A 27,481-nucleotide genomic window follows, 5' to 3' on the forward strand; every position below is an offset into this window, starting at 1 on the left:
GCCCTCTGGGTCCATCTGGCCCAAGCCTGCTTAAGTAGGGACACCCAGAGCAGGGTGCCCAGCACCATATCGAGGCAGCTTCTGGAGATCTGCAGGGAGAAGACTCCACAGCCTCTTCGGGCAGCTTCTAGCAGCATGCATTTAGCTAACAAAGCAAATGATTGCAATCTCAGAATATAGCCTTTTGCTCGTTTCACTCCTTATCAAGGTACTCAGAAGGGAAAAAAAAAAAAAAGAAATGCAGATGCCAGAAACATGACAAAAAAAACCCCAACAAAACAACAACAACAACAACAAAAATCTACCACAAAAATAAACCACCTTTAATTTCAAGATAGACATTAGATATTAATAATTATGGAAGTCAGTCAAATGAAAGCTGCATAGGTAAAAGAACATTATAGCAGAGCAAATAGACAGTGAAAGATATTCTCCGGATTTTGAGTGCTGAAAATGCTTACTCCTCAGATGTCCAGACTGTGTTTATAATCAAATTTTCAGATGCACTGTGCTTTGCAAACAAATGCCATATAGGACAAATTCATCATAAACTGTGACATCCAGCTTCTGAAAAGAATGCTTCTCACCTCAGAAGTCTTCATTTCTTCTACCACTTTATTTTCAGCAAACAGCTCAAATTATACTATTTCACATTGTACAAGACATTTCTTCACAGAATGAAAAGATACAAAAAATGTATGTGTGAGTGAAGAAGAGTGAAGAGAGTGCAGAGAATAGATTAAAGAATGGTTGGGGTTAGAATGCAGATAAGATTAACGATATGAAGAAAAAATGCAAGGACAAAAGGCATGAACAGTGGTCTAGATAACATACTGCAGGTATAGAGGCTATGATGCACAGGGAGAATGTTGTTACTTTTAGAAAGATATGGCCTGTTTTTTCTCTTATGTAACACTCTCGAGAACACAGCCCTTATGACAAAATTCAACCTTAGCCTTGCGATGCAACCCAAAATACGCTAGGTGGCAGCAAAAAGTAAGCTAACAAAGCCTTTAAAATAGGGTATATAACGAGATTTAAGTACAGAAGATCTACATGATTCAACAGGGAATGAAGGTGAAAGAAATTCTACTCTTTTTCTTTTGCTTAGATATTTTCCATTAAGTAGTACCGTGCCTAAGAAAGTTGCCCCCTGCATTATATATTATTCTGTCACAAAGCTGAGTGACACATCATGGTCTTAAAATGAGAACTAAGTACAGGGTTTCTACACGGCTCAGTGCAAAGAAATTTGGCAACCATTACAGTGTGCTAACTGGCACAACAGTAATGATGTCATGCTTGCTCTTTGGGTCAAATATTTTAGGTAAAACGATATATCATATTTAAATATTGGAAAATGCTCAAAAATATATGCCAAAATTATTTGTATGTCTGTGACCTCTATATTTTAGTTTCTATCATTAAGTATTCAAACAACTGCCATGTAGCAGATCCCCGAAGAAGACTGATGGACTGACCAGTGTAGTCTGATTAAAAGTCGATCTCTTGCCCAAAAGAAGAGCTATATAAAGCTCTACTTTGTAAACGTGACCTAAAATGGCTACCAGAAGTTCAGCTCTAATGATGTAAGCAATGTAAGCATTATACTTCAAACAGCACTTGTAAGCTCTCATACAGTACTTATGTCTCCCATTAAAAACTGTGTACAGCTAGCAGTTTGGTTGCCTAATTTATAACTAACAGAGAAAAGATTAATGCAATTCCTTTTATCTCCCAAGGAGCGCCTTTGCTATTAGGATTTATCATTCAAAGCAAACTTGGAAAGCTGGACCAGGACTAGAACGTGTTCAAAGAATGTACTGAAATTAGACTCTGCCCTTGTGTCACTCTACTACAATAAGCAGTGAACAATAAAAATACTTCTAATATATTTATATCTTTCTAGTTCCTCTGTTATCAGTGTAGTATAGACAATGAGCTGTTTTCAGTTGTTCATACATTCCATCTTAATGGTCTCTCCTGCATACCTGTCTCCCATAGGGTTTCCTTTGTCTAAGACAGGAGAAATGGGGAAAAGGGAAACAGAGTGGAAGGCATTGCTTAAATGGGACCTCTTGAATATCATCTGCTTTGATACATGTAGTAACAGATATTAAATAATCTATTAAACAATATGGGATCTGACATGATAGATCTTTGTTGCAAACAGGGTAACATTTCATATCCAAAAAGGAATTTTCCAGTAATGCCTATTATTTTATTGTAGTCAAAAGCAAGTTGCATCAAGATATTCCCACTCTTGACACTGTGGTTAGTTAACCATTTCTGTTTCCTAAAACAGTAATAAAACTTCCCAGCAATGCAGCAACTATTATTACTTGAATAGAATTGGTTTCTCATGTCCCTATTTCTGTGCATGCGGATATAGATCTATATTCTCTTCTTAGTCCCTTCCTTGAACTTTCAGTATCTTTCTCTGTGTACAGACATGAAAGCTTCCTTCTCTCCATTTCCAAAATTTCCCTGAAAGCTTCTTGCTGGTGCAATTTCCACTGAATTAAACTGGTTGAAAGGATATTTCTGCTTAAATAAGTACACACATATTCACTTTCTTGCATACACATAACCATATTATTCTAAATTGCTTTTAATTAACATCAATTTTCATTAATTTTGTGAATACATAGCTGCATTGTTTGATTTTTTTTTGTTCTGGAAATTCACTTGTTGAGGACTATAAATAAAAAGACCTTTTTACAGAGTGTTCCATAGGAGATGTTTTCCTGTTTTGAAATAGTTGTTTTGTTTATTTGGGTGAAGGCATTCTGTCCTCTGGAGTGACGAGGTTCTACCAAAGATTGCTGTGAATTCAGTCACTAAAGACAGCAGATGATGGTAGGGAAATTCTTTGTGGACTTTTGCATCAGTGTATTTTTTCCATCTAAAAGAAATATAATCCTAATTATATATACATATATTTTAATAAAAGGGTTTGCTACAACCTCTAATAAGAAATAACTGCTCAAATTCAGCCAAGACAGAAGATTTCTGCAAGTTTTTCTGTACTTGGATAAAATGTTCTCACACAACAAATAGCATTTCTGAAAGGACCCACTTAGAATTAATTGATATGTTTAACTGGCCAAAAAAAAAATCCTCACTTTTTAATCAGAACATTGGTGATAAACTGTATTTCAAGTGTATAATAAAGTGACTGAACTCTTTACTAATGTGTGAGGCTCATCTTGGATTAAGTTATGGAACAACAAACTACCATTTCTTAAGTTAATAAATCGAACTCAAAAATACACTTAATGGATTCCTTTCTGCACCACTGAAGTGCCTTCTTCAGGAAGGAAAGCAATAGCAGCTTCATAAGAGCCATATATCTGGGTAGGAAATACTCACTTTGGGTGTGCAAGCAGAACTGCAAGGAGCCATGCTGGTTTCCCACCAATAGGTTACCCTATGTAAATCTGCCATAGGAATTCTTGGAAGTTTCAAAAAGCCTTTCACAACTGAAAGCAGCTAAGAGTCATGACTACAGTTTCATCTCAAAGAGAACTGCTCTGCTCCATAGCATTAGGCTGAGCAGTTTAATCAGAGACGATTTACAGGGATGAGCATCCCTTGCTGAAACAACAGCGATGGCTCTTTACCACCTGGGTTTTCTGCAGAGAATTCCCATTCGAGCAGTGAACTTGCAAGCACACAGCTTAACTCCTACGCTCTGACAGTTTCACTGAAAAATACAATGGGCCAACAGGGTATCTGCCCCTCTTATACTATTACACAACCTTTCTTTCTGAAAGGCAATTATTTATTTGTTCCACTGCTTCCTATTTTAGGTCAGGTGGACTTTCTGGAGATCCTTCTTTACTGATGTAGTAATTGCAGACCACAAGGTCTACCTGAGTAAACATGTTTATACGTGCAGCTTTAAAATGCCATGTCAAATTTTTAGCTGTATTTCAGAAGTTTCCTTGGATGGTAAGCGTATAAATCTGCATTGAGGAAAATTTATTTTTCTAATATATAAAATAAATTGAAAGGAAGCTGTTAGGAATAATTTTATAATCATCCTCCAGGCAGAAACCATTTAAAGCAACAGTAGCAGCATGCAGGTACAAACTCAGGAAAGCATTGAGACACTTATGATTGTTGGAGCCACAGTCCAATTTGCATTGAACTAAAGTGAATGCATGACTTGGAACTACGAAGAGTAGATAAGTTGAGGTTAGAACAGGATCACTGTCACACCTTTGGGTATGTCAGAAGTAATGTGTACTAATGTATTTAAGGATTTTAATGAAAACTGAGTCAGATGAAGTGAACTGTTTCTAATCTGATTTTCAGTGTATCAGGCTTAGCCATTCTCAGTGATAATAAAGCCCAAGAAATCAAATAAAAATAAATAACCAATGATCAGCAGAGTGTAAAAAACTGCGGTCTGCAGGCTGGGAGTCAAGCACTAACTTTCTGTTATTAGTTGATTTCCATCTTGCCAAAATATTTCCTTGCACTCTCAAGAGAAATTAGCCATTGATAAAAAATTCCAGTTTACTCCACCAAGGAATGCCAGAAATTGAAACCTCCAGCCAGGATTTCTCAAACAAAATACACATTATTAGTTTTTTCTAACCAGCAAATAGTCCCTCAAAACCAGCACTTATCATCAGTAATTAACAAACAGAATGCAAAGTAATGTGCCACAAGTGTTGGTTGTGCAAACAGTGATAATAAATTGCTTCCACATCTTTTGTGGAAGCATTTAGATGCTTCAACATCCAGATCTTTCAAGATTAAAAAGGCTGCACTGTATAACTCTGTCCAAAAACCTCAGACTCTGTTCCTGCTTCACTCCCACACCATTACCCCTTTGGGGCCTGGGAAGATTGTGAACTAATAATACAAAGGCTTTTCACAGAAGCCAAATGAATCAGAAAACTGCATCAACAGTTCTACCAAAAATTCTTTTTCATGGTCTGTTAGCAATGACATGTCCATTTTAAGCAAGTTGCTATGAAGAAAAAATACTGTCTCAAGAATGCAATTACAGTTTTCAGAGATTGATAAAATGATACTTATATAATAAAACAGTTAAGCTTGCAATCTCAGGCTAATACCTGGCTAATTTCAGCAAAGATAAAGGAATAATCTTACTTGATTTGGCCTAGTTCTTCACAGACTGAGCAACTTCTAAAGATTTTGCTTGATCAGACTACTGAATTGGAGTGGTGAAAAATCTATGGTGTCTTATCTCACTACAACTTTCCCATCTAAATTTTGAATTCTTTTTTCAAATAGAGATAGTAAAGACAAGGTAAGAGTGATAAGTATGGGTATTCTCCCTTCTTATTGGTTTGTCTAGGCCTGGGATTAAATTCAGACTGTTACTAAATTACAAAGGAAACCAATTCTTTCGGTTTCCCAAGGGTTTCAGTCTATATTTTGCTCTAATTAATCATAATTTGTTTCTAACCTTTACTTCTATCTATTATGCTGGCCTGTCATATTTCACCATCTTCTCCCATCTGCCTTGGAGAGGCTGATTCAGACCTTCATATGTTAGCACTACACTCTGATAACTGTTGCATCTCATAACACTCAATTCTAATTATCGTTATGCAAATGGATACAACAACCTATGTCTACCCTACATCTCACTAATAAGATTAAAGTTTAAGGACTTTTTCAGCACTTTCAATTCCGCACCATGGTTACAGAAAACACTATTTCTGTAACACTGCCCTTCTTCCAGTGCTGCAGTCCAGACATTCTGATAGCTTCCAGATAATTTCTCCTTGACATGTTTCTGCTATATGATATGTCTTTCCCTCTGGGCTTCTTTAAGGAAAAATATTCTCCACAAGAAGCTCAGGAAGACATTTACTGCATAGCTGCAACTGCCAAAAAATTACTATTCTTACCATATTGCTGATTCCACAGACAGGGTATGGCACTTCTTTCTATAAACTCAGACGTGAGTTAAAACTTGAATGCCCAACTTCATTTCTGTGTTATTAACTTTCTCTCTGGGTGACAAGCCTAACTTTTACCTTGTTCTTTATATTTATAGATGCATACCAGATGTATTGTCATGAATCTTTGATGACTGTGTAAAAAAAATAAAAAATCTTACTTATGTTTTACGAAAGTGGTAGCACTTATTCAGCTTTATACTTGCTGTATCTGTAACTTCCAAGAATACTAAGTGAAATTTAAGAAAAGTGTTTCCAGGCTTTCTGTTTCCATTTGCATGCAGTCTTTCAACAGTCAAGTGTCCAGACACAGAAAATGATTTTCTGAAATGTGCCAATATCTTTGTGTGCCTGTGGTACTACAAATATTTAGTTGAAATAAAACACCGGAAAACAAATTCAAAAATCGGAGTGATCATTAGGTTGATTTTTGGCAATCAAGGAGAACAAAGTGACAGTGCAAAAAACCATCATGTGCTAATAAAAACAGTGAAAGAACCGCCCAAACTTCTATCTATTTCTTAAATTAAATCAGTTCAACTGAGGTATAGTCAGTGATGTTCAGAAATGTGGCAATACATTCTTCCAGTTTTGTAAGGAGTTCCAGAGATGTGTCCCATTATGAAGTGCCACCATGATCAAGTTTAAAAACTTTAATTAGTACAAACCACAACATTTGGTAATTTTGGTAAAACTTGTAAGCTACAAAAATGGTAAATCTTACACAGTGAAGATGGAAGAATGACTCTGGAATATGTTATGAAGGTGTAATTCTAAGCACTTCATCAAGCAACCAATTTGCCCAACTTTCAGCTCATGATAATTTTTATCATGATAATTTAGCACTTTGAAGGAAAATAAGAACAGGAGTCCTTCAGAAATGCTATAAAATGTATAAAAGACGGTGAAAGAAGGGACTTGATCATAATCAGGCAAAAGATGTCCTCTCAAGTTACATACTGACCTCTGAAATTCAGTGTTCTTCTATACTGATTTGATTGAGCACATTAATTTCAATTTAAGAGACAGAAAAGCAGAAGTCAGTAACTATTGAATGCAATACTGTCAATATAGCTCTGACACTTGTTCTTCAGAGCTAAGTGAGAAAATTCTATTCACACAGGTAATAAAAAAGCATGTTTTCTTTTGTTTACGGAGTTGTCTTGCATTATTCTTTTTGAAGCATTTAAGGAAAGTTTCTAATCTTCCCATAATATTTAATCTGTGATACATTAATTCTTGTTACTGTACTGAGTAATCTCTATAAAATATCACCTATGAACAACTAGAAAGTATTAATAGAGATGAGTATTTTTAAATGGCCAAACCTTAACTGAACTAAGTTAACCTTTACTGGTACTCAAATCTAAAACATAAAAAATAGCCAATCTTCTCAGACTCTTCAAAAAACAACAACAAAAACCCGACACAACTTCATAATAAACTCACTGACTTCACTAAGTAAAGATCCTGTCTTATTTTACATCACTTCACTAGATTTTTTAAGCTTTTAGTAACGAGACACATGCGCATGAAGTAGTTTTTAATTAGAACTCTACTAAACACAAATGTGTGCTCTGAAAATTTACCGAGAAATAGAAGTATTTGTGTTTAGTTTCTATACACATACAAATAAAATGAATCTGAAACTGCATGCTTTTTGATGCTCAGACAAGAATTTTAGCTGCACTGGAAGTCTGAATGTGATATCAAGGTTATGAGATGTAGATTAGAAACAATTCATTTTGAATCAGCTACTCTCCATATTATGCATTATGTGAAACAATACTACATCTATGGCTTGTACCACACTCTTCTTCATGTTCTATCCTGAAAATGCTTTAAAATGGTTTTTGGAAAGGAGGAAATAACATGAGGCAGATGCAGTATCTTTAAGTATATATGAAAACCTCAGCTTTCAAATACAATGCTGAATTGTAAGTCTTTACTGAAGAAAGTTTCAAAGAATAATTAAATGTGATACATCATCATAAGGCTATGCCCTTGACTATACCATCTGCCTTGAATGAGGAGCAGCATTACTGTATCTCAAGAAAGATAAAGGCACTTTAATGAGTCCCGTTGACCACAGAATATTACCAGTAAATATTTTTTGTTGCTGAAGTGGCAGAAAGAACAAATTATATTGGAAGAGTAAAAAGGATGGAGTGTATTTTAAGGCATATGCTACAGCTAAAGAAGAAATAATGGGCTATCAACAGAGTGCAACGAAATTCTGTCTTATCTTTAAGGGAATATCTCAGGCTAGACAATCACAGTGATTCACATACTGCTAGATTTATAGTTCCAATGGACTTACAAAATATGCTGAAGTGTTTCAGTTATTCAGGACATAAGGGTTTTGAAGTCTGGGATAAACTCATTTATAATTTGTGAAAAAAAAAAACAGTGAAAATACCTCCAGCAAACTAGAAGATAAGAGGTAATTTAGTACTGTATATATAGGATTGCCTAAACTCTGACTGTTATGTGCTTCATTATCAGTCAAATGACCTAAGAGTCTCAATCCCTTGGCTGTCAGTACCATATGCTGTTCAGATGCAACACACCACAGGACATTCAATAGCACAGAATTGGAGACTGTGGTTCAGCTGAAACTCTTCACAGCTCAGTATCTGGTTTATACTAAAATGCCAACTGTGTGAAGAGATGCAGGCATACATTCCTTCAACTGATTCAGAAGCAGAGCAGACAGGCTCAGTCAGTATCATCTCTCACAGCATGCAACAAGTTCATCTGGAATTGGAATTTCACAATGGACAAGGGCAAGTTTATGTGCCATCTTTTTGGACTCTCAGGTGTATCTAACTTGGAAGACAGAGAGATAACAGTCCATTCTAAGTAGCAAAATAATATTTAAGTATATCTGCATAAAGTTTGGGTTACAATCATTAAATCAACATCTGCATGTTTTATGATGTTATTCATAGATTTGACATTACAGACTATGCTCCTCTTGTGCTTCTTGTTGTAAGTCATTGTATCATTATGCTATATACAACAGAACAGAATGCTCTCTTGAAAGTCTTCAAAGATGCTTTTGAACAATGGACCCTGATTATCAGAAGGCTCATGTATCAAACCCATAACTATACTTGCTCATTTTTATGCACTATAAACAGTCTCAGTAATTTCTGCTAAAGATCTCACAGGTGATGGCTCTTGAGGCAACCTTGATCCAACTGGAATGCAAGGGAATGCCTACAGGGAATTTTCTGTCTTTGGCCTTACAAGAAACCAAAGCATACAATCTGCATTCATTCTGTTTGTTTCCATGGTCATTTAGAAAGCCTGAGCCAGTTTATTGCTGATAAGAGAAGTGTCACTCCATTGAAGTGAATGATGTCCTATCAACTGTGAATTTGGCTCCAGGTATCATAATGAATAAAATAATCCATTAAGATTTAATTGCAAAAAGCAGCTGTTACATGGTCTGGTTTTTGTGCTCCCGTATTATATTTTATATAAATTGTAGGGTTTGTCATCTTCGACATTCAAAAAAAGAGCTCCACATTCTCTGTTGATGGTTGTTATACATATTGAACTGCTAGGCCACTACCAAGAAACCTTTGCTCACAAGGTGACCATACACTATATACACATATATCTTCTGACATACCAAAAAGCAACTCATCATCCTTCAGTCAAGAAATGGCATTGCCAAACCTCTGTTGAAACCAACCAACAGGACAACCTCCAATCAGGAAAGACGTTCACAGATGTGACAGCATCATAATGACAGCATTCATAATGAAAATAGTTCAGCCTTGAGAGAATCAGAGAAAAGTGTGCACAGCTCCAACTGGGGTCTGGGGACCCAAGATTAGTGGAAAACATCTGCTGAAGGAACTCAGATTCAACTAAAACAACAGATCCTTGGACTATATCTAGCACATTCAGAACTAATAAATAATGGGACAGAAGATCCAGTGTTTATATTCCATTTGCATATAAAGAAAGAACAAAAGTGGGTAAGCAAACTGTACTCCAATCATAAAGCAATACCAGCCATGTGAGGTGAGACAGCAAGAAGAAAATGTAATTATTAACAAGAACAATAATCAAGCAATTTAGTTAGTAAAATGATTGAATTTGAGCTAGGAGAATGGATACTGGCAGTGAGGAAAATAATGTCTCCTAGATACTGCAATATTAAAACGTAAGGAACTTGAGCATTATTCAGAGAAAAAAAAAAAAAAACACAAAGAGAATAAGCAGACCATAAAATTTGATATAATAGAAATAATAGAAACATGGTACAATAGCTAATGCAGCTGAAACAGGTTTTCAAACAAAAATATTCTTCAGGAAGAAAACAATGATCGGGGGTAGCACTGCACAGAGATGTTATGATAGAACATAAATCTTTCTCAAGAAAAAAGAAAAAGGCCTGAGGCTCCCATAATGTAAAATGAACATAATGCATTTGGATCCTGGTAGATAATTTAACTGAAGTTATGTTCTCAATTATTAAACTGTATAATAATGCTGGGGGCATGCCTACCTGGTACACCTTCAGCTAAATGACCTCAAAACCAACACTGGACAATATAGCAATTGCATATAGGAAACTGTGAATATGGGAAAAATGTAGTGTAGGTGCTTTGGGACCAAATCCACCTGCACGTTTGTCCCAAACTGAAAATGCTAAGGAAGAATTCCATGACAGCCACCAGTCAGACTGAGCATTAATTGGAGAACTATGATTATACTTTTGAATACAGACTGAAATGCAGTATGGAAGCACAGAGATTTGCAAAAGGTGTTGGGAGAGGCCATGAAGGGCTGAGGAGCAGTGACTCAAGCTGACACAGCCATATCTTGCCCCACAGCCTCCCAGCCCTGCCAGGGCCAGGCCCACATGTCCCGGTGGCGTGCAGGACACACAGGCTCAAAGCGTGAGATGGGACAGGGAGGTCTGTCCTCAGTGCACAAAGGATTCATGCTGCAGCATTATGGGGTACAGGCAGCAGCAAGGGGGTGTGCAACAGAGAGCACCCCATCCCTGGAGGAGCTGTACCAGGGGGACACAAACTTCTCAAAGGGTTTCCAACCACACTGCCTGGAAGAGTTGCAGGCCATGATCCTGCTCTGTGGCTGTGTGCAGATTAATTATGGAAAATTGCTTACAAGTTTCTTGACGTTCATTAGCATTTGGTAGTGTCTAGAATTGTGGCTTTTCTGTTGTACTGTTGGTATTGATCCTGAGTATATAGTTCGCTTATTGCCAGTTAATTACATCTCACTAATAAATCCATAAACTCCTTTGAATCTGATCTGAGCAGCTTTTTCCTGTGACAAATATTATTTTTGAAGTGTTAAAGAGGTAAAGAAATGACAGTGTAACATGCATTGAGATTCCTATACCACATTATTCTAAACATGTACAAACTGTTGTGCTCATGTATTTGGGAAGTGTAGGTCAAAGTGAAAATACCAGCTAATTTTACACACTGCTTGAAGCCAGGCTCTGCTTGAAAGCAAACAATCTGAATTACTGTCTGAGACAACCTAAAGTTTGTCTAAATTGAGAAAATGGATGTAGACAGAAAAAAAATTGCAAATGTGGACATCCAAGTAAATATGCACATTGCACAGTGGCAGATTTGTTTTCAGGTGTATCAAACATAAATGAAAGAATGTAATGGGACAAAATATTTGAAGCATAGAGTTGGCTAAAACCAGATGCAAAGGCTCACAGTCATGTTCTCTTCAGAATAAAGGAGAGCCCTGAATTAAGCTCACTTCAGAAAGAGCTAATTGGTTATTACTTAAGAACTGTGCTCTTCTTTCTGATTACCGAAAAAATTACCCTCCCTCCCTCCCCCCCCCCCCCCTTTTTTTTTTTTTCTGCTGTTTCTCAAAAAAGAAAGAATAAGGTAAACGTAATGCTATTTACCAGTAGCTATGGTGACTGCTTGTAGGAAGGGGTAATATGTTCACAAAGGATAAAATAAAAGATCCTCACTGTATCCTTAGACTAAAACAGAACTAAACCAAACCAAACCAAATCAATTCATCTGTTAAAATATGTTTCTTTACTCAAACAAGCAATGTGGGAGGGCAAATAACTTCCTGCAGTTCAACGAATTAATTGGAAAATTGTTCTAGGAAGAGTGCTTTAACACTTCAGGAATTTTATGTAAAATCATTATATCATCTTTCTCTGTTCAAGATCTCTGCAATAGCTGACAGCTTTGCAATAATTAACTCCCTCCAGAAAGCAGGATGATAGTGAGGTCAGGAAAGAAAATGTTAATAGTTCATGCAATAGGCAGGATTATTGGCACACTATCATTATAAATAATTTAATCAAGTAAGTCTGTTGGATGTAAAATATCCTTGAGATGTTGAGTTCTTGTTCATATTGATGTGGCTCTGGGACACAATATTGATTTAATCTTCCTTTCCTATTAAATCGATATTGAGAAAACAGGCTGGTTTTATACTTCTCTACATGTTCTTTCCAAAACAGGGAGATCTCAAAGTGTTTATTTGCAATTGCCCTCTGTGTTTGCACTGCATTTGTTCAGAAGCCAATTTTAAGCTGGAGTGCAACAGCTCTGTGCTGCTTAATCATGAGCTGCATTCCACTAACAGTGTGCTCTAAGGGACACTTCAAGTATTTTATTTCAGCAACATTAAATATATATTAATGCTTAAAATACTGAAAAACAAACATGGGCCAAATTGACTTTATATTTATTTAGAGCTTACGGTAGGTCCCTGCTGTTACTAATCAGACCTGCGTGGATCACTTAAATCATTCTATTGTGAGGGTTGCAAAGTCATCTCAAGATGAAAATACTTTTTTTTTTTCTCAAAGGATGAGTTCTCAGCAACACATATGCTTATCTATGACTGCAATCACTAGAGGCAGAACAGGTTTTGCCCTTTTCTTTGTCTCAGAAGTGAGAGGCAAGTAGATATCTTTTTTTCCCCAGTTTTACTTTGCACTGACATCTACAGTGACACACGCTGGTAGCAGCAAGCCAGTGACACTACAGCAATTTCTCTCCTACAGAGTCATTCATCCAGCAGTTTGAAATGACTCAAACAGCGCTTTAGTGCTCTGTTTTCCATCTCTCTTTATACCACCCTGCCTCTTCCTTTCTACCCGGCTACATTTAGCTTTAAAGAATAATAAAGGCAAAGTTAGACAAATTTTGAATCACCAACACTGCAGCGTTTTTCATACTGCTGCACTCCCACCCCCAGTCTTTACCTTCTGACTAAAGAAACCACTTAATAAGTTCAAGACATTTTTATGCATGCTTCTGACTGTGGGTCCTTCATTGATTTCTAAAGATGATCCAGCTGAGTACGGCAATGAAACAAGCACCTTAAGAGCTTTTATTAGGGTCTAAATGAGACAGCGTTTCTCAGATTCCCCTCCTGTTGTTTTCTGTTCAGTTCTATAATGCAGATCGATACTATCCAGAGTTATCTTGGGTGAACAAAAAGTTGTTGAATGCATCCAGCTGTGGGCTTGATTAGATTTTCACTTCACTGGTATAAATCAGAGTAGCTTCACGTAAGGCAGGGGAATCTCGGCACTCTAAAATGGTGTAAGCTCAGAAGTAAAATGAGAACCAAGCTCCATTTTCTTTCATGCACTCTGCTGGCAGTGTGAGCTCAAAACTGTGTGTCAGAGAATGAAGCTCCTTTACATGTAAACAATGAAATGTACAATCGCTAATTATTAATGATTCCAACAATTGGCCAGAGAGGAACATACCCATAACATCTGCTGGCATGAAAAATAATTGGAGATGCTGCCTGAAAGAATACGTACTTCAGCCTCTCTGACTCAGATCTGTCATAGTTCCAGTTCATAATTCCTGTCTGTGGAAAGGTAAGTGCTTTGAAGAAATACTGGTTACAGGCATAGTTAGCTCAAACAAAAGGCAGTGCTGATGGGCTGGAATGTATCGATACCATCTCTTTAAAAGTACAACATAGTCCTGTGTTTTTTCTTAGGCTCATTCTGCATTCAAAAATGAAAAACAATATCTCAGGCTTAATTCTTTTTTCATAAATAAGTTATATTTAAGTGCAGTATAAAAAACAAGTTTCCTGCACTATAAATGAAAATAAGGTAGCAACACTACAAGGCTTTTGCCTGTGTGGCTGCACACTTCACTGCACAGGATACCTTCACGAACACAGCATTTCTACTAAAATACCTCATTCACTAAATCTCACTGTAACTACTTACATAAGGAATCCTTTAGGGACTGAAGTAGCCTGATTGGCCCACACAGAGAACTCTTCTTTAATGCAGCATAGAAAGGGAAATTAAATCAGGAAGAGCATAGAAAAAACCCTCAGATATCACAGCAATAGCGAAAGAACAGGATACACTCGGATGGAAATAAACAACCATTTCCCCTCTTTCTCATGCATTTTTTTATGCCAATATTCCCGGAGTTAAGCAGCACTGGACAATTACTATAAGTTAGCTTCCCTGAATGTTACTTACTGAAAAAGATATTGCAAATAACTGCAATGAAGCACAGAACTAAGAAAGGGGAGCAGCCACAGAAAATGGCATACTACTGCTGCACATTATTATTCCCATTCTCCTGAGGTCTTAATTTAAAATGTGTACTGTTTTCTTCCTTTTTTTCTAAAGTGCAGAAAAAAAAAATGCAGAGCAAAGCAGGGACAGAGGTTGCGGGAGACAAAGAACATTGTAAGCCTTTTAAAAGAGGTGCAGTACACAAAACCACAGTGGCCAAATAGTCTTCAGCACAATAGAGTCTCCTTCTCTTTTTTTTTTAATGTAGTGTTTCAAATTTTGGCTGAATTATCAAAAGTAGAACTTTTTTTTTCCTCTCTGTGAAATTTAAACATTTCTGCAAAGCTACTGCCAGTAGGAAGGTGCTTTTATGAGAAGTAAACTGCTTGAATATGCTGCTGTGGGATTTACTTTCTCTGTAGCCCCATTTTTATTTAAATATCACAAAACGCCAGCAAAACCCAATTACTAGCAGCTTTGAAAAGTCCTCCTCCTTTTGCTCACCTATAAGATCTAATGCATTTTGTCTGGAGGGGTTTCAGTGCAGCATCCAATTCTTTAGCAGTGACTGGGCGACATTCCAGCTGTAGGTGGCAGTAACCTATAGCTCTTTCATTTCAGCCTAGCAGAGGTTTAAAACCAACCCAGGCAAACAGAACAGTGTTTCACTTCAAAACAATATGCAACTAATAAGGACTTCTCCCAGCCAAGGATTCCACGGTTTTCCTGGCAAAGAAAATGAGTTTTTGAGGCATCTGTTTACTTAAATCACAATGTTTATTTTTAAACTAAATTGTACAAATAGAGCATGCTTCTTTAAATTGGGTTTTATTTGAGAAAGGGGCTATTTTACATCCACAGACTCTTCAACAGTGTATAATAAAACAGCTGCAGAGAGAAAAAGCTGGAATTTGATATATAAATAACCTTCCTCATTTTGTCTCCAGTTATGTTTTTGCAAATTGGGGTAATCTATGTTGGGAGAACTCAGGATGCTTTGAGTATTTTGGGTTTGTGGCTATGATTGCAGTGTCCCTGTCTAAAGAAAGTCATTTAGACATACGATTAGCCTCCTAGTGTAGAATGTCAGATCTTGTATGCAACCTGTGTAAAGGACTTGACAAATATATGTATATTGGCAAAATCACTAAACCTGCCTATTGTCAAAACTCACCTACAGAAAATGGCTGCAAACTTAAACATCAAGGAATTAGGAACTGCCCAATTTATACAAAACAAAGCAAAACAAAACAAAACCAACCAACCAACCAAAAAAAAACAACAAAAATACCCATACAAAAATATGGACAAAACCTGATAAAAAGTCATCATATATCTACGCATACCAACCTACCTCTGAATACACTTGTAATAATGTACAATCATTTTCTACTGCACAAAATAATTATCCACTGAACATGGATCAAAAGATGAGGTTTTAACTATATTACTACTATGCAGAAAAAAGAGATGATATCATTTCAACCATTTTTTTTTTGTTCTGTACCAAGCAAGATCATGCCCATGAATACCATATTTTTCATATTAAATCACAGCATTTTACCATCAAGGTACAGGACAAACACCATCTCATTTTAAAACTGAAGTATTATAATCCCACATCTGCTACTAAATCATCCACCTTGCTTTAAAGTCTTGCTTGAAAACAAGCCAGCAACCGCCTATAAATAAAAACAGTGTCCTTATGTTGAATTCTACTCCATCCCAGTATTATCTTGCAGTAGTTCATATGCAAAACATGCTCTCCTACTGATGGAATCCACTTGTCCTTGCTTTTAAGTGAAACACAGCAGGACCCAGAGAGCATTTGCTGAAGCTGAAAACTGACTTTACAATTTAGCCTTGAATCTTCAGCTGGCATAACGATCACATTATAAATCTGGATGCTCAGTCTGAACACTTGTAAAGCAAATAAAATAAAATCCTGATTGCTTTGTATTTTCCATTTAAGTTTAAGAATGCATGCTAAAATTAGATTTCAACGTTAAGAACATTTTATATTTGTCCGCTCAAAGAATTTCAAAACCTAACAATTAAATCTGTCTCTGCCAACAGTGAAATAAATACAGTCTATGTACCCTACTGTTCAAAGTAGGGACAATGTAAGGATGCTCAAAGACTGCATCAACTTTTAAAATCTAAGTGTTTGCATTGGACTTACTGTGACAAGAAATGAATGTTTATACATAGCTTGCTCATGCAGCGGTGCCTGCAATGGTGATAAATCAAGGAGCCATTTTGTTAGTGCAAGTCTGTGTCTCGTGTAAACTTGGCTACCAAAGTTTAAGTGAGACTTAAGCAGACAAATTTCACCCTGCAGAAGGCTGGAGTGTGAGGATACTGACAATAAGAAAGTGTGAGAAAATGCCAAGAAATGTAAAAATGAAATGTATCGTAACTCTGCTTCTGCACATTGTCCATGACAGTTTTGCATTTAATCCTTCTGCCTTATTGTCATGTTTAGCACTAGACATAAGGGAGATTTTTTGGATACTGTCTTTCAGAAAAAGGGAGAATAGGGTTGAAGCAAATTATTTTGTTAACTGAGGGAAAACTGTAAGCGTATCTCATAATTTAGAGCAAAAGGACCATATGGACTGTAAGTCCAGGGGAAATTACAACCCTCAACAGTCTTTCACCTTACCTTCTTCACAAAATCTGCCTGGGCAAATAGAAACAAACAAACAAACAGAAAACGTAAAAATTAGAGCCACCCTTACAATACCCAATTTATTTTTTAATGATTGTTAACCACAAATAATTTTTAGTGCAATTTACCCTAGATTTTTCAATATAGTTTACTCTCTCCATTACATGAAGTTACAAACTACTTATCCAGGTAGCAACTCTGTCCCACATAGCAGTACCAGAAATAATACCAAGAAAAAAGTGTAGTTGCATAAGAAGATACCACGTCGAAAGCATGTTTAATGTGATTTTAAAGGATTTTAAACAATCTGTGCATTTTTTAAGGTGTGAATTTCATAATTAATCCCTGGAGGTATCTAGGCAACCACTTAAATTTGGGTTAATGAACTACTATGCTTGGTTTCCACCCTGAAATATACTGCACTGTTTCTCCAAATGGCTTAGACAATGGAAAAGTGTATGAATAATTGGACAGGTATGACAACTGAAATATAATGATGATATAGTACATTATTATATACTACTATAAAAAAAAGGAATAATTACTGGAAATTCTTCAGCCTACAGATAGTAGCAATCCAGTTTAAGCTGGATTTGTGTGCAAAATGCACACAAATTGTAACTCAAAACCTCTTGTTAAGAAGGATGTATTTTAGGTTGAACATCTCTGTTGCTGATGCTGTATCACCTTCCAGCAGATTTATGTGTAATTTACAGTGATTACAGCTTTTCCAGACCCATGGTCTAAATAATGATGAAGAAAATAAATTAAAGCTGTGAATAGTTGCTGGGCTAAAACTGTCATCAAGAAAAATAGAAAAAAAAAGATTATTCGTTGAAGAGCAATTGCACATCTTGAACAAAAGATATTCATCTATATTTCATTACCAACATCACTCTCACTCAAGATTGTGTTCCTATTATCATTGTTGTCTATTTGGGGCTTTACCTATTTCCCTACTGTTGTCTTACAACTGAATGGAGATACAGAATAAATGCAATTACTCTTAGCACCGTCACCAACAAATTATAAAACTCCACAGTATGAAGAGAGAAGACAATTACAAATGAATTAACAATACATATAGATGAACAATATTCATTATAAACTAAGGGTGTATACAAATACATGCATTCATATATGCGTTCCCATACAAAATACTTAACTCTCACTTCTGTAACTCCTGATGACACTGAAACTAAGTTTGAAACTTCATGTCCTATCAACGGCCTTAAAGGAAACAGGAAAAACATGTTATGTCCAGAGTTTCTACTGAAGGGTCCCATACCCCACTGTAATCCAGAGAAAATTTTGGGAAGAGATTATTAAATAACAGCACTACATAGAAGAACCCTTATAACTTCCACTTTGAGTAACTTCAAATCTCTTCATCTGAGTAACTGTTTTCTGTCTGGGGCATTCATTTCAGCATGGGGGATTCCTGAGATGCTCCCTTCAATCAGATTTTTTCAGAACTTGACTGCATTTCCATTACAACCTCTTCTGACGTGAGTGTGAAAAACCAACAGCGGTTCTATATTCTTTTATGCACACACACAAAATACGTTATAGTAACTTATATGTCAATACAAATAGAAGTAATCCAGGTGAAGAAATGAGTAGGATAGCCAAAACCAAACACAACTATTTCATAGGGTCTAATTCAAATATGACAACAACTTTAGAAGACAATGGTAAGACCAAGTACAATCAGTCTTCTATGTAACTTCTCAACATAAAAATGAAATGTTTTCTTATCTGACTGTAAAATGCCTTACTAGGATAATATAAGAAGAAATCTAGTGCAAACGCTGACCTCCAAGCCAGATGAATTTTTCAAAGCATTCAATATAGCTAAAGTGATGGACAGATTGAGAAGGTGACCTGAATACACGAGTACACAGTATCCCTTATTGAACACTGATGCCTTGTGGAGTAATAGAAATCAGGCCTTGACATCTCTTATCCTTTAACTCATAACTCCTAAGCACTATCAGCTGAAGTAGGAAAGAAGCAATACTAGCTGTAATCCTACAAGAACTCCGAGACTGTAGTTTAGTTGTATATGACTACTAAGTTGTAATAATACAGACACAGCTATTATGAAGAGGAGCCTGTCAACTAAAGGAAACACTTTCAAAGTGTTTTTTCATTTTTTTATTTTTAAGACTTTTTATTTAGTAATAGAGTATTACTCTATTATTATTATTCAGTCAGGTAAATGAACAGTATTGATACTGGCTAATAGACAAATGAAATGAACGATAGATAACTACTACTAAAAAAAATGGCATCAGCTTTCAAGGTGGTGTTATGAAATAGCTTTTATTGTTCCAAAATTGGTATAAAGCAATGCTAGAAACTCCACAGATTATGAATGATGCTGATGTACCCATGTCAAACCTTGTGCAGGCTTCTGCTATTACGATTCAGGACAACCCAAGGAAGGAAAAACAGCTTTTTTTGTGGTTTTAAGGTCACTTTATCTTTGTATCTTGTAAGTTTATTATGCTATAGAAATTCAATCTTCAAGAGCAGTTTTGTATCTTTGTTCAAGACAGTATTTTTTTGAACAGGGATGTACTAATTCTCTAGCAGCACAGCAGGTAATTCTTAAGTCCGATGATTCTTTACAAATAACACATTGATCTTCCACATAATACACATCCTCAGTAGGTCTTCCCTAGCTAAAAACAAACAAACAAACAAACAGCAACCACAGAATCACAGAATCACAGAATCACCAAGGTTGGAAAAGACCTTCAAGATCATTCAGTCCAACCGTCTACCTATCCCCAATACTTCCCACCAAACCATGTCCTTTAGTACAACATTTAAATGTTTCTTGAGTGCCTCCAGGGATGGGATGGTGACTCCACAACCTCCCTCAGCAGTCCATTCCAGCACCTGAACACTCTTTCAGAGATGTTCTTCCTAAACTTCAACCTGAATCTCCCCTGACACAACTTCTTTGTATTCTCCCCAAGTTGCCCATCCCTTCTTCCACAGAAAGTAGGTTCTCTTTTTCTCCTCAGGCCTCAGGAAAAGCTCTCTATTCATCCATGTTGGTCTTCTTCCCTGCTGGCTCATCTTGCAGCTCAGAGGGAAACCCCGCTTCTATACCTTTAATATTTCCTTCTTTAGGAAAAACCAGACTTCCTGGACCCCTTTACCCTACAGGATGGAATCCCAAGGGACTCTCCCTACTGATGTCCTGAACTGTTCAAAGTCTGCCCTTGGAAGTCCATGGTAGCAGTTTTGCTGCTCCCCCTCCTGACTTCACCAACAACTGAGAACTCCAACCCAGCCATCCAAACAATCAAAAAAACCCAAATCCAACAAAAGAAACACTTTCCTCCTTCACAAATTTTTATATTGATATTTAATCTGCATTAACTGAATTAAACTGTGGGGAAGACTGCCTTTACAAGCACTATAGGTACTGACCCATAGGTATGGGCAGTGAGAAAAAGTGAGGATCTAGTCAGCTTATGTCTCCTCTGAATATTGAGGTGGACAACTGTGGATAATCTAGGTACAGGTAGAATGTGCATTTTATTTCTGTTTCTTCTCCTCTCTACATCTAGATTTGGTTAGGATGGCCAGGTTTAAGAAGCCTAATCTAAATGTATTGTATTCATGCACATGAATTACTTCATTTATGGACACAAACATAGAGAACGGTGACTATGTCTACACTACTCTTCCTATCTAGCTGTACACATGATCAACTGGCTGATTTTATAAGATCAAAAAGGCCAGACTTAACAGTTAAAAAAAAATAATAAAATCAGTTTCCCATCTTTCTGAAAAATGAACTTAAATGAATGCTTTTACTGGAAGGAAATAGAGTAACAAAGTTTTGTATCAGTACAGTACTTCATATTCAGACATTCCAAATTCAGACTGAATATTAACCATGTGATTTTTTGTTCTGCATTCAACAAAATGACAAAGTGAAGGTTTCTTCAAACTATAATCAAAATCTGTCCTGTAAGGTGCCCTCAGATAATCTCTCAGTCATAAGCTCCCCAAGAAAGGCATTCAGTATAGCTGATAATCTTTCCTGTTCCTTCCTCACTCAACCACTCTAGTCATGACTAAATCTCATCATTTTTTTTTCCCCTCTCTTACATGATTTTCATTGCTTGAAGTCTAGAAATCTATCATAGTAGGTAGGTCTATATGTTTGGTTAGGAGCATACGAATAATGTTCTAACACACATTACAGATAGTGCATTATTCATCTTTTGCAGTACCAATCTTGTGATTTTACAGTAATATCAATAAAATACACAGTTACAGCGTATAACAGTCCCTGACTAAGAACATATACATTTCAATGAAAGCATTATCTCTGTGGAATTTTAATAATTAGTAAAAAGAATATGGCACATCTATCACTTTTCACACACCTGTTACATGTGATACAACATACAGCAAACATCACCAGCTACACTATTTGTCAGGATTTCTAAGGTGGTGAAATTCTTACAGGAATGTATGCACTACTTCTCTAGTTGGACAAATGCATATGAATGTTTTTTTTAGTATTTCTGTGTACATTTAAACATCACAGTGGCCTTGGAAAAGGATAGCATTCAATTCAGCTTCCTGATATCTTTTGTTTTAAAGCTATATCAAATACAATCTCTTTTCTGGATGCAATGCCATCACAAATTCTGATTTGGTTGTGCTGTAATTCTTGAAAATGATGTTGCATAGTATTTCTGGGAATTGAATCAAATCATTCTAGAATGAGTGGTATTAAAATGGCACTTACTAGTATTTCAATACCCACACTAAAATTTTAGCCGTGGCAGCTTCTCTGATTTAAGCACAACTGAACTAAGATGATGTATAAACATCACATTTAACAAATTCTGTGCACAGCTTGCACATTATCTAAACAGTCAGGAATTTAAAGTCCTATTTACACTTGGATACTTGCTTTTCCTGCATGCTCTGTTTTCAGCAAGTTACTTTTCACACTAATTGAATACTAAATCTGCAGATCCGCGAACAGAAAAAAATTGATTTTTCCACAGACATTTTTAATAGACCCACCAGTTCACTGACAGTATTAAAAACACAGAAAGGTTTACTCTTTGATAATCTGTTTTTCAAAAGTTTGCTTTGATTTGGATTTAAATGCTATGACTCAACAGCCAGAATTTGTTATTTCAGCAACAGTTCTATAAAAAAAGGCAAAATTATTAAGCCAACAAATTCTGAAACTGAGCCACATTTTAATCACTGGTAAAAAAGCTGCATATTTTTAATGAATTTAAATAGAACTTTTGCTTGGCTATAAAGTACAGCAGTCAGGCTGTAGTACATCCAGCAATATATATTAATATGTACTATTAGTGAAATTGAAGATAAAATTTTCTGGTTTGATTGCTACTTTGACTTTCCTATAAAAATATGATGTAACAAGGTCATGTCCAATGCTATTTTGATCAATTTTGAGAAGCACAATGGCATTTTCTCTCATACCTCTCGAAAGTAACGTGAAAGATGTTCTAAGTGTGTCATTACTTATTCCTAACATCATGTGGAACCTGGTAAGATGAACAATCTCTCTGCTAGAAAAATAAAACAATTTGAAAATAAGCTTAATATTTTCTTCACCAAGGCCTGATTTGATATACGTGTTAGAAAAAAACAACAGATTACCAAATGTGAATCTCATTCATATGCACTGAACTCCAGCTAATTTAGCTATATAGTCTTATGAAGAGTACAGAATTCAACATGTTCAGTCTCCCAAACTAGCCTTTCTAAATATCAGTATGTAGAAACATGAATGAAAATAGTGATACCATCTGTTTCTGGAGTTGTTAATGTGTGAGCATCTTTAGTATTGACAGAATTAACAAAAACACAGTCTTTCAGAAAGAAGCAGGAAGCAGGGTATCTCTGTACAAATCATTTTACTTAAGTACATGTGGTGCAAATTCTAAAAATGTTTGAGGCAGAACTGAACAAGGTATCTGAGTCCAGGAGCAGAATTCTCAACTCTTATCTAGAAACCTATTTCCTTTTCAGATCTACTAAAATAAAAATTAATCCCTTTCATTGGTTGATCTTTGTGAAAGAGCTGAACACAGAAGAGCTTAAAACAGTTTTGGACTGAATGTGGATCCTAATAATAAGTAAGTAGGATTCAGATTTGTAAAATAAACACAACAAAACTAGAAGTTCTGGATAATGCTCTTGTCTGACTCTCTTAGTTCATTAAACAGACCAATAAGAGATCAGTGTAAGTGTGATCAGTCCTGCCATTCCCAAATATCTGATTCCTTTCTTGCTCTACATATAAAGCTGCGATAGAAAATCCTTAAGGAATTCTCAAAAGTTAGCCTGCACCACTACTAGCATTACTAGAAAGTGTTTCAATGGTTTCTGTTTTGAAATGGGAACTTTCTTATGTAACAACTTCCTCTTTAATTCAAACGACACAAACCAGATTATGTGAACCAGAAGCAAACTCTAGCTGTGTGCTAAAAATGTGAGAAATGTGCTTATAAGGAAATAAAAGACTACCCTCGATGAATTCCTTCAGCTAAAATCTGACTTGATGTGTATTTCTGATACATGAGCACAAGCAGGCATAAGAATCATTTCTAGTGCATGATATGGGAAAGATTCACCATGACTACTCTTTAAATAGAAAACAAGAGGAAAAAAAAAGCAAAATTACATTTTAGTCTCCAAGGTCTTCAGTTAAGTTGTTTTTATAAAAAATAGTCACAGTCATAATGACTGAGGATATATACAAACAAGGAGCCATGGCACTTGTTCAATCACTTTACCTTCTCCTTTAAACAGCTGCAATACATGGAATTTTATCACATATCAAGTTCCACTATAACATTTTCTTTTGCTTTCCACAAAGCTAATCTAGAACTCATTTTCTACTTTTTAAAAAGACATTTAAAACCTTTTCAGATGAACTCTGGGAGATGTTTAGGATTTAATTTATAATTTGATGAATCAGTTCTAAGTCTTACAAAGAAATGCATGGTCCTCCAGTGTGCAGAAAACAGTTTCTAAAATATAATTTAAAATATTACTTTTACAGTTCATGGTAGAAAAGCTACTTTCCAAGTGAAATACCTAAACTTCTACAAAGATATTTATTATGCTGCCAGGTACCAAAACTGAAAATTTGACTTCCTTGCATATTTGATGCATATGGCATTCCTTGTGGTTGGAATCTGAAGACAACTGTCTCTCTATTGAAATTTATTGCTAATTGAGTTTGATTTTTCAGTCTGAGTTAATTGATTAACATTAATGGACCCATCTGCTGCACCAATACAAGGAGAACAAAAACAGTAAGAGTAATCGCTATGAGAATAGTTTGAGACACTGGAAACATGATTGTTTGTGGGAGCAATTAACTCTGAGATTGTACTCTTCGCTACAAAAAGCAACTTGTCTATGTCTACATTTTCTTTATACAATTTAAAACAAATGCATTAATCAACTGCCACAAGAGTTGTGGCTCACAATTGTCAAATCACTGCTAATTTTATGAATTTATTTCCCACACACAGATGTGACTTTTTAATTAACACTAGTCTTGGTTTGCAACATCTGGCTCACATGAAGAGGGGGCAACACAGAATGTTTAGCACTTCCAAGGTTAATCTCCCTCCAAATTCATATTTAAAATCCAGTGAACACTGAATTCACAGAATCACTCACAGAACTGTATGACACTACATTTACTGAATAGTTGTCATTTTTTCCCCTCTGAAATTAACCAGTCTCTGGAATTCTACTTGAGCACAGATAGAAAATGCTGTAAAAGAGCTAGTAAATTTGCAAAAGTGCCTCTACAAGCCATAGGGTATTTACAAAGGTAAGAAAATACTTTCTTTTAAAAAACTAACAAAATAACTGTTATGTAAAGAATCAGAAATTTAGATTTGACTAAAACTCTTATCTGATACAGTGCAATTTGAAACAGAATGGCTTTTGTCGTACACACAGTTTTATACCGTGGCAAAATGGTGACTGTGTGACCCATCATTGCTGTGGTTGGCCATTCCAACTCATTGGTCTGTCTAATCCTTGTCAGGCAAGTAACTTTCATTTAAGAATGAGGGTAAAAGATGTTTCTTATGAAACACACCTGTCTATGTACAGCAAGCTTCATTCCTCATTATAAAACATGTCTGAGTTATTCATTATATAACACTTGGCCTTTCAGAAGCAAAAGCCCCAATTAGTTGCCAAATTCACAAAGAATAACATGAAATGAAAAATGGCTTTTTTTTGTCATTAAACAGCTAAGTGAAACAACTGGCAATATCTTAAACCAGTCAATAATAGCTTTATAAGAGTTGTCAGATTGTTTTCTGATCTGAAAAAAGATTTAACTACAATTAAGGTTTTTTTTTCTTTTTTTTTTTTTTTTCTTCTCAGAAGTAAGTAGGTAAATGAATACAATTAATGGTGGAGATGGGAATGTTTTTAGTACTGTTGAGATGGTGGTTTAACAATGATGTGAGATGGTGGTTTAACAATGATAGTCAGCTTTGCTCAACCACATTGCTATCTCATTCCTCCCTGTAAACAGCACATATTGTGTAAACACAAATATGTGGGAAAAAAAGGCTCATAAGCTGAGAATAAGACAGAGAGATCAGTCAGCACTTACCATCACTGGAAAAACAGACTCAGCATAAGGGAGATTAATGTAATTTATTGCCTACTGGTAGCAGACTACATCAGCAAGAACCAAAAGCAAACTAAAAACACCTTCCCTCCCATTTACTCTCCTCTACCTCCTCCCCTGAGCAGTGAAGGGAGAGGAGAACAGAGGCTGCAGTCAGCTCGTACTGCATTGTTTCTGCCACTCCTCCATGGTCACTCTGCCCCCTACTACATGTGAGATTCTTCCCACAGGATGCAGTTCTTCCCAAACTGGACTTCCCAAGGGCTGTAACTCTCCAAGCACTTCTCCAGTGTGGATCCATACCACAATACTCATCCTTCAGGACCGTACTGTTCCAGTAAAGATCCCCATGGGGACAGCCTGCTCCACCATGGGCCTTTCCTGGCTGCAGAGAACTTCTGCTCTGCACCTGGAGCACCTCCTGCCTTCCTTCCGCACTGACCCTATTGTCTGCAGTATCTATTGTCTCCCATTTTCTCACTTAGCTCTCCCAGCTGCTTTTGTGCTCTCTTAAGCTTTCTCTCTTGCTCATGGCTTAGCTCTAGAAGCTGTAGGTCCTTTTTGGGAGCCAGCTAAAGCCTACCCTTATCTAGATAGTTTCTGGACTCTTATAACTGGAGGCATTTCTTGTAGCCCCACCCACTATCAAAACCTTGCCCTGTACATTCTAGCACCATATATTATTTAGGGCTCTTGTTGGCAGCAGTCATACATCTGAAGGTAACCATGCTGTATTATAGTCCACACATACCACTTGAACACTAGAAACTATACACAAAATGTTTACTTCTGGTTTTTCAGTTCTCCTACTCCACACATGACATGCTGTGAATTACAACAGGATTCCTCTAAATCTGAATACTAGTTTATCAAATAGTTGCTAGGATAAAGCAACTAATAAACTACTGTGGAACTAAGGGAGAGGCTATTACCTTTCAGCTGTAAGAGTTATCAAAGAATGTTTGTAACCAAAGCACTGAAGAAAGAAGGTGGTAAGTACTATTGCTTTAAAATCGGATCTGTCTTCTACATAGAATTTGTAAACTGTGTATGGTTACTAAATAGATTACTAAATAGTATTAGCAGAAATTGCTTGGAAGGAAGAGTATATAGCACACCATTCCTTTTAGGAGATGCTTCATCCACTGAAACACTCAATTTATTTTTTAAGACAACAGATTCAGAAGAACAAGCTTTGTGGATTGCTCATCAGATTAAAGATGTTCTGGAGCCAGATCTCCCAAGGCTGATCAGAAGGTATGCAAGTTATTGCTTTTCCACACTTTTTCAGCATGATGAAAGCTGTGGAAAACAAGATCAGTAAAGAAAAAAGTGAAGCATACCCCAAAGGGGTTTCTGGCCTTGGCATTGTCAGAGTCTGTGTATAATGCCTGCCAGCAAAAGCAAATTTACCTTCCATCTTGTCACTCTGTTTACATCCTCTACAAAGAAATTGAAGAAGATAGGTACATGACTCGTCAAGAGTGAGACTTGTAGATGTGACACACGCATAAATTTCATCACTTCTCAGAGAAGCAGAAGCAATTTGTTTTTCTCTTAGTTCATTACACAGTATACAGTGATGGAGTTGCATTGCACACACTGTGGGCAAAATGAAGCATCAGGACTTT

General features: G+C 36.3%; 1 protein-coding gene across 1 annotated transcript in view; it reads right to left on the minus strand.

Moving 5' to 3' along the window:
• LOC125689991 (protein eyes shut homolog) overlaps window positions 1-27,481 on the minus strand; it is a 702,258-nt gene that overhangs the window by 66,526 nt on the left and 608,251 nt on the right. The window lies entirely within an intron of this gene.

This window comes from Lagopus muta, chromosome 2 (genome assembly GCF_023343835.1).
Source record: "Lagopus muta isolate bLagMut1 chromosome 2, bLagMut1 primary, whole genome shotgun sequence".
Classification (NCBI taxonomy): Eukaryota; Metazoa; Chordata; class Aves; order Galliformes; family Phasianidae; genus Lagopus; species Lagopus muta.